Source organism: Scylla paramamosain, chromosome 19 (assembly GCF_035594125.1).
Source record: "Scylla paramamosain isolate STU-SP2022 chromosome 19, ASM3559412v1, whole genome shotgun sequence".
Lineage (NCBI taxonomy): Eukaryota > Metazoa > Arthropoda > Malacostraca > Decapoda > Portunidae > Scylla > Scylla paramamosain.
Genome location: NC_087169.1, coordinates 12021142 through 12031141, shown reverse-complemented (window position 1 = coordinate 12031141; position 10000 = coordinate 12021142). Strand labels below are relative to the sequence as shown.

The following is a 10000-nucleotide window of genomic DNA, read 5'->3' as shown; positions in this document are numbered from 1 at the left end:
TTGGCCCCTTCCTCTCACGGTCATTTGTCACGCGTCCCGGCCCTTCTGTCCTCTCAAGAGCCGCGGCTGTAGAGGCTTGAATCCCTTAACTTCTCATAGATAAACACTTTTTCAGTCCCCTTGAAAGGCTCCATCTTGTGTTTTTTTTTACGGGCAGACTAAAGCCTAACCACTCATAGAGATTTGTGAGCTTCGTGTTGTTGTAGGTTCACTGTCCTCTTGAATCCTTTGCCTTACAGTTCATTGTCCTCTTGAGTCCTTTAAAAAGAGGTTCTGATTCCATGTGAAGGATATTTTAGAGTGTTATTCCACATGTCACACGCCTCCCCGTCACTGTCTGTGCTACCTGTACCCCGCGCGGCCAGGTAGTCAAAGTGCTTATTAACCTGTCGTCCGGTCACCCCCGGGTCACCTGTGCCGAAGGTTGTGACAGGTATGGAAAGGTTACTCAGGGGTTAGTGCTACCTGGAGACCCGGGCAGGTGTGTCGACACGGGCAGGTGAAGGCTGCAGGTGCGTGGTTATTTCAGTCTACAAGTACAAACGTTTTAATACACTGCAAAGTCATTCCATCTCAGGTCGTGTTTGGCAGATTTGCTGCCGCTTTCTCAAATCTTTCAGCGTCTCGCCTTGACTACTTTCAACAGGATCTTGTGGAAGTTAGCGGGTTTTCAAGTGCGTTTTCGTGATTATAGTGATGATTTAATAAGGATTTTGCCCCGTCTTCTTCTTTGTCTTCAGCCTTTATCTATTTCTATATTGGGTCGCTGTTATTTGCTTATCTTTTTTTACTCATGCGAACCCGAGCAATCACCGACGTAGGTTTTGAAAATAGTCCTTGTGAAATCCCAAGGCATTTAGTAATACCACCCTTAGAAACAATATTTTCATGGCTGTAGTGGTCGTTTAACAACGAATTTGCATGGTAAACAAGAAAACACTCATTAAGATCTGATTAATCATCTAAAGGGCTTCGAAAACAGTACCAATAGAATTCCAAACTGTTTAGGAATACGACCTTCAGAGACAATATTTTCATGACGTCAGTGATAACAACGAGTCTGCATTAAATAGAAAAACATCTGACTAACCATATATGTGGCCTTTGAAAACAGTCCTAATGAAAGTAAGCGTTCAGGAACACGACCCTTGGAGAGACGGATGTATAAGGAGACAGAGAGGCGGGGAGAGAGAGGGAGGAGGAGGAAGAAAGAGAGAGAGATAGAGACTCACTTTCACTTTCCCTCCTGAGGTGCTGATGCCACGCGGTCAAGTATCTTGGTCACCGCCCTTATGTTATTCCTCAGGTGGCGTGTCTAGCCTCCCCTCCCTCCCCTCCCCGTGTCTCCCCGTGCCCTGAGGCTGTGTAGTTAATGCTCACACCACCACCTGGCGACGCGACACGCACACCTTAGAGCCAAGGTAAGAGTGATCATGTGCTGTGTGTGTGTCTCCGTCAGTGTGCGTGTGTGCGCGCGAGCGTCTTAACCCCTTCACTTGCTCCCCACATGACGTCATCCAGTCCTTTCTTCTGCCATATTTTGCAAACCCGTGACCTTCTAGAAGACTCACACACAGACATTCCTCGTATTGTTTATTTTATCGCCGCCCTCCCAAGGATTGCGCAGAAGAACCAAGCGAAGATGAACGCCGCGCAGATTCTTCTTGTTCCGCGGCATTTTTATCGTTTCTTCATTAACGCCGGAGTTGTTGGGACATCCTCGCATGACGCCATTTTGAAATCCGACGCAGTGATTCGTGGATTTTTCGTGACGTCACAACGTTCTGGCGTCTGATTGGCGGGTTGTGTTGTGACGTCACAGTTTTACTTTCTTTTTCTTCGGGAAATGTTATGACTCGTTGACCTGGTGCCCTCTTCCTCTTCCTCCTCCTCCTCCTCCTCCTCCTCCTCCTCCTCCTCCTCCTCCTCCTCCTCCTCCTCCTCCTCCTCCTCCTCCTCCTCCTCCTCCTCCTCCTCCTCCTCCTCCTCCTCCTCCTCCTCCTCCTCCTCCTCCTCAACTCTCAACGTCTCTTACTTTAAATCATACAGTTTATCTCACCCCGCATAAGGGCCAATAAGTTTGCTGCTGCTTGTTCTACCTTCATGTTCCTTTGTGTTTGTCACTCTCCAGGGCGTCCTCCGATTGGTCATTAAGTTTCAGGTGCGACAGGTGTGACCATCTCTCCGTGATTGGTTACCTGTTACGTTACCTGTGTTGATTAGCCAATGGGCAGGTAGAGTGAGGTCAAGCGCAGGTGTTAGGAAATTTTGTTTATGGATTCCGTGTTCTCGTTGCTCTCTACCTCTCCCTCTCTCTCCCCTGCCTCTTACTTGCCTCTCACCCCTTTCTGGTCTGCCTCCCTGTTGTTACCTGCGTCCCTACCTCTCCCTGACTCTCCCTGCCTCTCTCTCCCTCCTGCAGTTGCTTGCTTCGCCGCCTTTCATGCCCACCTGCTTCGTCTGTGTTTTTCTTCTCTTTTCCTTCTTTCTTTCTCAGTTTTCTTTCTCTCTTTCTATTTTCCTCTGCATCTTGTGTTTCTTTGTTTTTTTTTATTTATTTACCTTTTTTTCTTATAGTCTCTCTCTCTCTCTCTCTCTCTCTCTCTCTCTCTCTCTCTCTCTCTCTCTCTCTCTCTCTCTCTCTCTCTCTCTCTCTCTCTCTCTCTCTCTCTCTCTCTCTCTCTCTCTCTCCTATTTGTTACTGTGCTTCCATTTTTTATTCTTTCCTACTTTTTTTGTCTCCTTTCTTTGCTTCTTCGCTGTTTGGCATCTTTTATTTCAGTGATCCTATCTTTGTTTCTCCTTTATCCTCCTTTGTCTCCCTCACTTTCAACATTCTATTGCACCTTTTATTTCTATCTTCCTCACTTCTTTCACTCTCTCTCTCTCTCTCTCTCCCTTTACACTTTTCTCTCACTTATCCTATGCTTCTCTTCCCTTTTCTTATATCTTCTTTTCTCCTCTCTTATATTATTCTTTTGCCTCTCTTCTTTCCTCTGTCTATCCACCTCTCATCCTCCTTGCCTCTCTCTTCTTATCTCTCCCACTCCCTCATTCTTCTCCCGTGTCTCTCACCCACATATTCTCCTCCCACGTTCCTCAAATCCTTCTCTGTCCCCTCTCCCTCTTCCCCTCACTCCCCCTGCCTCTCGCCCCCTCTCCGTCTCTCCTTTCTCTGCAAGTGTCCCTCACCCTCTTCGTTTGCCCTTCACGCCACGTCCTCTCCCTCTCTCCCTCCCTCTCCCCGTCTCTCCCTTCTTCGTCCCTTTCTTCCCTTTCCTCTTCCTACTTTCTCTGACCTTCTTTTGTTTTTCGTTATTTTTTTCCTTTATTTTTTCCCCTATCTTTCTTTCCTTCCCCCTTCACTTTTGTTCTTCATCCGCTTTCCTTTATCTGACCTCCTTTTCCATTATTTTTCCTCTGTTTTTGTTCCATGTCTTTATTTTTGCTTCTCTTTCCTCCTTTTTTTCTCATTTCTTGATTTTCCTTTCACGTATCCTTGCATCTCTTATTTCTCGTCTTCTTTACTCTCTCTCTCTTTCATCTCTCATCTCTCATCTCTCTTCGTCGTCATCGTCATGTTTTTTGTCTCTTACTTCTCCTCCTCCTCGAATTAAGCCCATCATAGGCCCTTTAATTACACTTCTCTTCACTAACTAGTACATGAGATAAGATAAAACAGTAGAGGGTTTCTCCCCACCTATTCATTCCTCTTGCCTCTCCCTTCCTTCCCCTCTCCTTCATTCCTTTCTCGTCTCCCTCACCTGTACCCAAGACTTCTCAGGTGACTCCGGAAATGTTTGTGATCTGGTGTTTGTCTCTCTCTCTCTCTCTCTCTCTCTCTCTCTCTCTCTCTCTCTCTCTCTCTCTCTCTCTCTCTCTCTCTCTCTCTCTCTCTCTCTCTCTCTTCGCTTCTCTTTGTTTTAGCTCGTATTCTTCTTATTTTTCCCTTGTTTCTGTTCTTCATCTCATTCTTACTCCTTTTATTTATATTTCATCTTCTTTGCTCCTTATCATTTTTTTTTTTTTAGTTATGTCACAGAGAGGGAAGACGAATAGGGAATAAAAAAATGATAAACAACACGAAAAGAAGAATAAGATGAAGAAGAGGAGAAAGAGGGAGGATGAGACGGCCTTGCTTTCCTCTCCAAACACTCACGCGAAAGAAGAGAAAAAGAAAGGAGAGAAAAGATAGAGAGAGAAGAAAAAAAGATAAAAGAACAAGTTACCACGCAAATATTAGTCCACGCAAAACAGAGAGAGGGACGGGGGGGGAAGAAGGAAAAGAAGGACAAGAAGAAGGAGGAGGAGAAGAAGAAGAAGAAGAAGAAGAAGAAGAAGAAGAAGAAGAAGAAGAAGAAGAAGAAGAAGAAAGAAAAAGAAGAACAATAACAACAACAGCAACAACAACAACAACAACAACAACAACAACAACAACAACAGCAACAGTAACAACAACAACAACAACAACAACAACAACAAAATGATGATGAACTAGAAGAAAAGAAAAAAGAAAAAAAGACAAACAAACGGGAGAAAAGAAAAGGAATCAGAGAGAGCGAGCGAGCGAGCGAGAGAGAGAGAGAGAGAGAGAGAGAGAGAGAGAGAGAGAGAGAGAGAGAGAGAGAGAGAGAGAGAGAGGGTTCGCTGGACGGTCAGACAGACTCCCAAGGTTAACGATTAGTATTCTTGGCCAAGCTCGACCACCTCCTCTTACTCTCCCTTATTCTCCCTTACTCTCTCTTCCCTTTCCCTTGCCTTACTCTCCCTTACTCTCTCTCTCTTCCATCTCTCTTCCTTGTCTTATTCTCCCTTACCTTTCCTTTATTCTCCCTTACTCTCTCTTCCCTCTCTTCCTTGTCTTATTCTCCCTTACTCTCTTTCCTCTCTCTTCCTTGTCTTACTCTCTTTTCTCTCCCTTACCTTATTCTCCCTTATTCTCTCTTCCCTCTCTCTTCCTCGCCTTATTCTCTCTTACTCTCTTCCTTGCCTTACTCTCCCTTACTCTTTTCTCTCTCTTCCTTGCCTTATTCTCTCTTATTCTCTCTTCCTTCTCTCTTCCTTGCCTTATTCTCACTCTCTTCCCTCTCTTCTTTCACTCTCCCTTACTCTTCCCACTCTCTTGTCTTGCTCTCCCTTTTTTCCTTCTCTCTTCCTTGCCTTACTCCCCCTTACTGTTTTCCCTCTCTCCTCCTTGCTTTACTCTTCCTTTCTCTCTCTCTCTCTCTCTCTCTCTCTCTCTCTCTCTCTCTCTCTCTCTCTCTCTCTCTCTCTCTCTCTCTCTCTCTCTCTCACTTGCTCTCTCTTCCATCTCTTTCTTCTCTTTTACTCTTCTTTCTCTTTATTTCGTTACTTCCTTACTTTTTCCTTTTCTCTCCCTCTTACTCTTCTTTCTCTTTTTCTTCGTTGCTTCATTCTCTCCCTTTCTTCATTCTCACTTTTCTTACTTTTTTTTGTTATTTTTACATCTCGTCTATTTTTTCTTTACTTTTATATTTGTATTTTTTTATAATGCATTTCTTTTTCTTTTCTTTTTTCTTTTTCCTTTCTCTTTATTTTTTTCTCTTCGTCTTACTTTTCCTTCTTTTCCTTTCCTACTTCCACTTTCGCATTTTCATCATTATTCCTTTTATCTTCTATTCTCTTTTTCATTTAGCTCTAGTTTACTTTTTTCTCTTCCATTTACTTTTCCTTCCTTCTTTTTCCCTCTCCCATTTTTTCGTCTTTCATCATTTTCCAAATTTTCTTCATTATTCTTTACATTCTTATCCTCTAACTTTCTTATACTTTGCCTTTCTACTTTTATTTGTTATTTTTCTCTTTCTTTTCCTCTTTTTATAGTTTTCTGATATATATATCTTTCACATTTTCCCTCTCCATCTCTTTTCTCTCCTCTTTTTTTCTCCTGTTTGTTTTGTCTTTTCTTCTTCCATGTTCTTTTTTTCATTTGTTCTCATTTCTTTAACTCTTTCCTCTCATTAACCATCTGTTCCTCTTTTTTTTTTATCTTTTGTCTCTTGTCTGTTCCTTTCACTGTCCTTGTCTTTATATATATATATATATATATATATATATATATATATATATATATATATATATATATATATATATATATATATAGATAGATAGATAGATAGATAGATATATATATATATATATATATATATATATATATATATATATATATATATATATATATATATATATATATATATATATATATATATATATATATATATATATATATCCTTACCACGCATTCTCTCTCTCTCTCTCTCTCTCTCTCTCTCTCTCTCTCTCTCTCTCTCTCTCTCTCTCTCTCTCTCTCTCTCTCTCTGTCTGTCTGTTTTGCGTGAACTAATATTTGCCAGGTAACTTGCTATTTTATATATTTTTTTCTCATTTTCTCTTTTTTTTTCTCTCTTTCTCTTCTTTCGTGTGAGTGTTTGAAGAGGAAAGCAAGTCCCTCTCATCTCCCACTTTATTCTCCTCTTCATTCTTTCCTTCTTTTCATCCCTCCTTTCGTGTTGTCTCTTTTTTTTTTTTTTAATTCCCTGTTCGACTTGTTTCTCTCTCTCTCTCTCTCTCTCTCTCTCTCTCTCTCTCTCTCTCTCTCTCTCTCTCTCTCTCTCTCTCTCTCTCTCTCTCTGGTCATGTTATGTATTTTCTTGATTTCTTTTTGTATTTCCTTGATCATTTATTATTTTTTTACAATTGTTTCCTCCTCCTCCTCCTCCTCCTCCTCCTCCTCCTCCTCCTCCTCCTCCTCCTCCTCCTCCTCCTCCTCCTCCTCCTCCTCCTCCTGCTCCCCCTCCTCCTCCTCCTCCTCCATTTTGTTCTGGCTGGCCACTGAACTTATCCTGCCAGCCAGCCAGACGCTCCTCTCTCTCTCTCTCTCTCTCTCTCTCTCTCTCTCTCTCTCTCTCTCTCTCTCTCTCTCTCTCTCTCTCTCTCTCTCTCTCTCTCTCTCTCTCTCTCTCTCTCTCTCTCTCTCTCTCTCGCTCGCTCTCGCTCTCGTTCTTTCTCTGCAGGATACCTTCACGTAGGATTAATCAGAGAGAGAGAGAGAGAGAGAGAGAGAGAGAGAGAGAGAGAGAGAGAGAGAGAGAGAGAGAGAGAGAGACGATCATTATACCGAAGGAGAGCAGAGGGTCGCCCTAGGAACGCCCTGTGATGTAGGAGTGCTAATAGCAGGTGTCCGCGTGCCCCTCGTGTGCGATATCATGCCCCGGGGGAAGTAAAAGGAAGAGGGAAAAGGGCGAGGGAGAGGAAGAGGGAGAGGGAGAGGGAGAGAGAAGAAAGGGTCAGTCTATGTGATATACTGAAAGATGTTTGCATGGAATTAGCCTGAGGTGGAAAAGCAGAGGGTTCATTGTGAGGGTGACATGTGGAAGCCTTTGGGTGCTGTGTGTTTGGTGTGGTGTTTCAGGGTGTTAGTGTAGGGGAGAGTGGATGTTGTAGTGCAGTTTGTTAGGTGTCGTAGTACAATAAAGACTCTACTGTACTGTGGGTGTGTGTGTGTTGTGTTGGGTGTTGTGTGGTGAAGGAGTGTAGGGGAGAAAGGATGCTGAAGTACAGACTTTAGGGTGTGGTAAAGGTGTTGTGGTGTAATAAATATCCCTTTACTGTGTTAGGGAGTGTTGTTAAGTTGTAGCAATGTGTGTGTGTGTGTGTGTGTGTGTGTGTGTGTGTGTGTGTGTGTGTGTCCGTGTGTGGGTTGGTCTATATTTCAGGACATTAGTATAGTATGAAGGAGAGAATAGGTATTAAAGTGCAGGTTTGAGGTTTCAGTATAGTTGCAGTAGTGAATTTTAAGCTGTATTGTGTTATAATGTGTTTAGTATGCTGGAGGTGTAGTGTTCAGGTTATGCTGTAATGGTGCTAGTATATGCGTAGTATAGATACGTTCAAGTTGTGGAAAGTGTATTAGGGGGAGTAGAACTTGTGGTTTTTACCGTGGGATGAAGTTAGGATGTGCAGGGAGAGGCAGTGCTGTGGTTTGAAGTAATAGTGAAAGTGTAAATAGTGTGAGTGAGGATGCGTAGTTTTGATGAGTGTAGTGAGACCAGAGAATGAGGTGACGGCGTGGTGAGTGTGGTGAAGCAGAAGATTAATAGTGTGGTAAGTGTAGCGAGGCAGAAGATTGGTTGGCAGTGAGTGTGGTGAGATGAGATGGCCATGTGATGAGTATAATGTGAGTGTGTGAGGCAGAAGCAAGTCACCTGTTATAGTTATTCCCCTGTTCACTTGTTCACTTGTTCACCTGTTCACCATGTCACCTTCAGCCTCACACAGGACACAGAAAGGGAGTGTTTTTGGGGGTGAGGGGGGTGAAGGGGGAAGAGGTCGATCAGGTAACCCAAGCTCCCGCGAGGTCACTGTCCTGGCCTGGGGGTGAGAGGTGAGGGGTGAGGGGTGAGGGGGTGAAGTGTGATGTGTTCTGTCTGAAGATTACTATTCTTATGTGTATTATTTGTTTGGAATGTTTGTTATGGTGTTGATGACTGTTAGTGTTATTGTTACTACTACTACTACTACTACTACTACTACTACTACTACTACTACTACTACTATTGCTACTAATACTACCACCATCACTGCTTCCACGAGTGATAATGACACAAGAAGCTTTTTCTATGTACAATCAAATGTATCAATTTTTGTAAAGATATTTTTGTTACTACCACCACCACCACAACCACCACCATCACCACCACCACAACCAAAACCACTCTAACCACCTTTACTCCTTCCCCTTCCCCACCACAACCACAATCTCTTACTACCACAACCATCAGCCTTTTTCATCCTCTACCACCACCACTACCGTCTATCACCTGCACCACAATCATTCTTCTTTCTCCACCCACTATCCACTATTACTATTCTCCACTTTGCTCCAACACCACCATCACCACCGCCGTTCCCTGCAGGAGATAGGCAAAAACTCAGATTACCAAGGACACCACCATCACCAGAACTGCCTGCCACGTCTCCCTCCATCTTGGGCAGCAAACCTCGCCAGTGGACGCCGTGGTGGTGGTGGTGGTGGTGGTGCAGTTTTTCAAATTCGTTTTCTCAGATCTTGTTAATTTAAAAGTCGAATGTATTTTTTCTTACATGTATAGTTTATAACCATATTTATTTTTTTTTTTATCACTCTTGTCTTATTATTTATTTTTTTCATTATGTCCTTTCTCGTCTTTCATCGGTTTTCTCCATTACTTTATTGCCTTTATCGCCCTCCTCCCTTTCCCACAATAGTTCTTTCTCCCTTTTTATTTATCTCATCTCTCTTCCCTGGATTTTCAGTTTATTCCAGTTTTTTTTTTTATCCCTTCATGATTAATATAAATAATGCAGGCTGTTACAAAAGCTACATATTTTAATTACGTGTGCGTATATAGGAATATTTCATACAGAGACTGCCATGTGTAGGAATAAATGCTTCTTGTATCTTTCCTTATGTTCTTATTTTCTTGTGTGTGTGTGTGTGTGTGTGTGTGTGTGTGTGTGTGTGTGTGTGTGTGTCTTTTATATAATCCATTTTTTCCTTGTTATTTTTATCTTGGGTCTTGAATAAGTTCGATCAAGGCAGGAGCAAAGGCCAGGCATCCCGCAGCCCAGCCAGCCGAGCGTAATTAACTAACATCCCTCGTCCGTACTGCGAATAAAAAACCTCGCCGCCTTTGTAATGCTAATGAGGAAGCGTCGTGTTTACTGGAGCCAGGACGAACAGCGACACGCCTCATTTGCTCTCCATTCGCGCTCATTTGGCGGCGGTGGTGGTTGTGGTGGTGATGGTGGTGTGGTGGTGGTGATGTGGTGAGGATTAGTGTGAGGTGGGGAAAGGAGAATCACTACTACTACTACTACTACTACTGCTACTTCTACTACCACCACACTACTACTACTACTACTACTACTACTACTACTACTACTACTACTACTACTACTACTACTACTACTACTACTACTACTACTACTACTACTACTACTA

The 10000-nt window shown here is 42.9% G+C and overlaps 2 protein-coding genes across 2 annotated transcripts in view; one reads left to right on the top strand and one right to left on the bottom strand.

The window, feature by feature from the left end:
- The window catches only part of LOC135109640 (uncharacterized), a 70391-nt gene that overhangs the window by 28834 nt on the left and 31557 nt on the right, over positions 1 to 10000 (bottom strand). The gene's annotated exons all lie outside the window — the stretch shown is intronic.
- Positions 1 to 10000, top strand: part of LOC135109641 (cell adhesion molecule 1-like) — a 395699-nt gene that overhangs the window by 368029 nt on the left and 17670 nt on the right. The window lies entirely within an intron of this gene.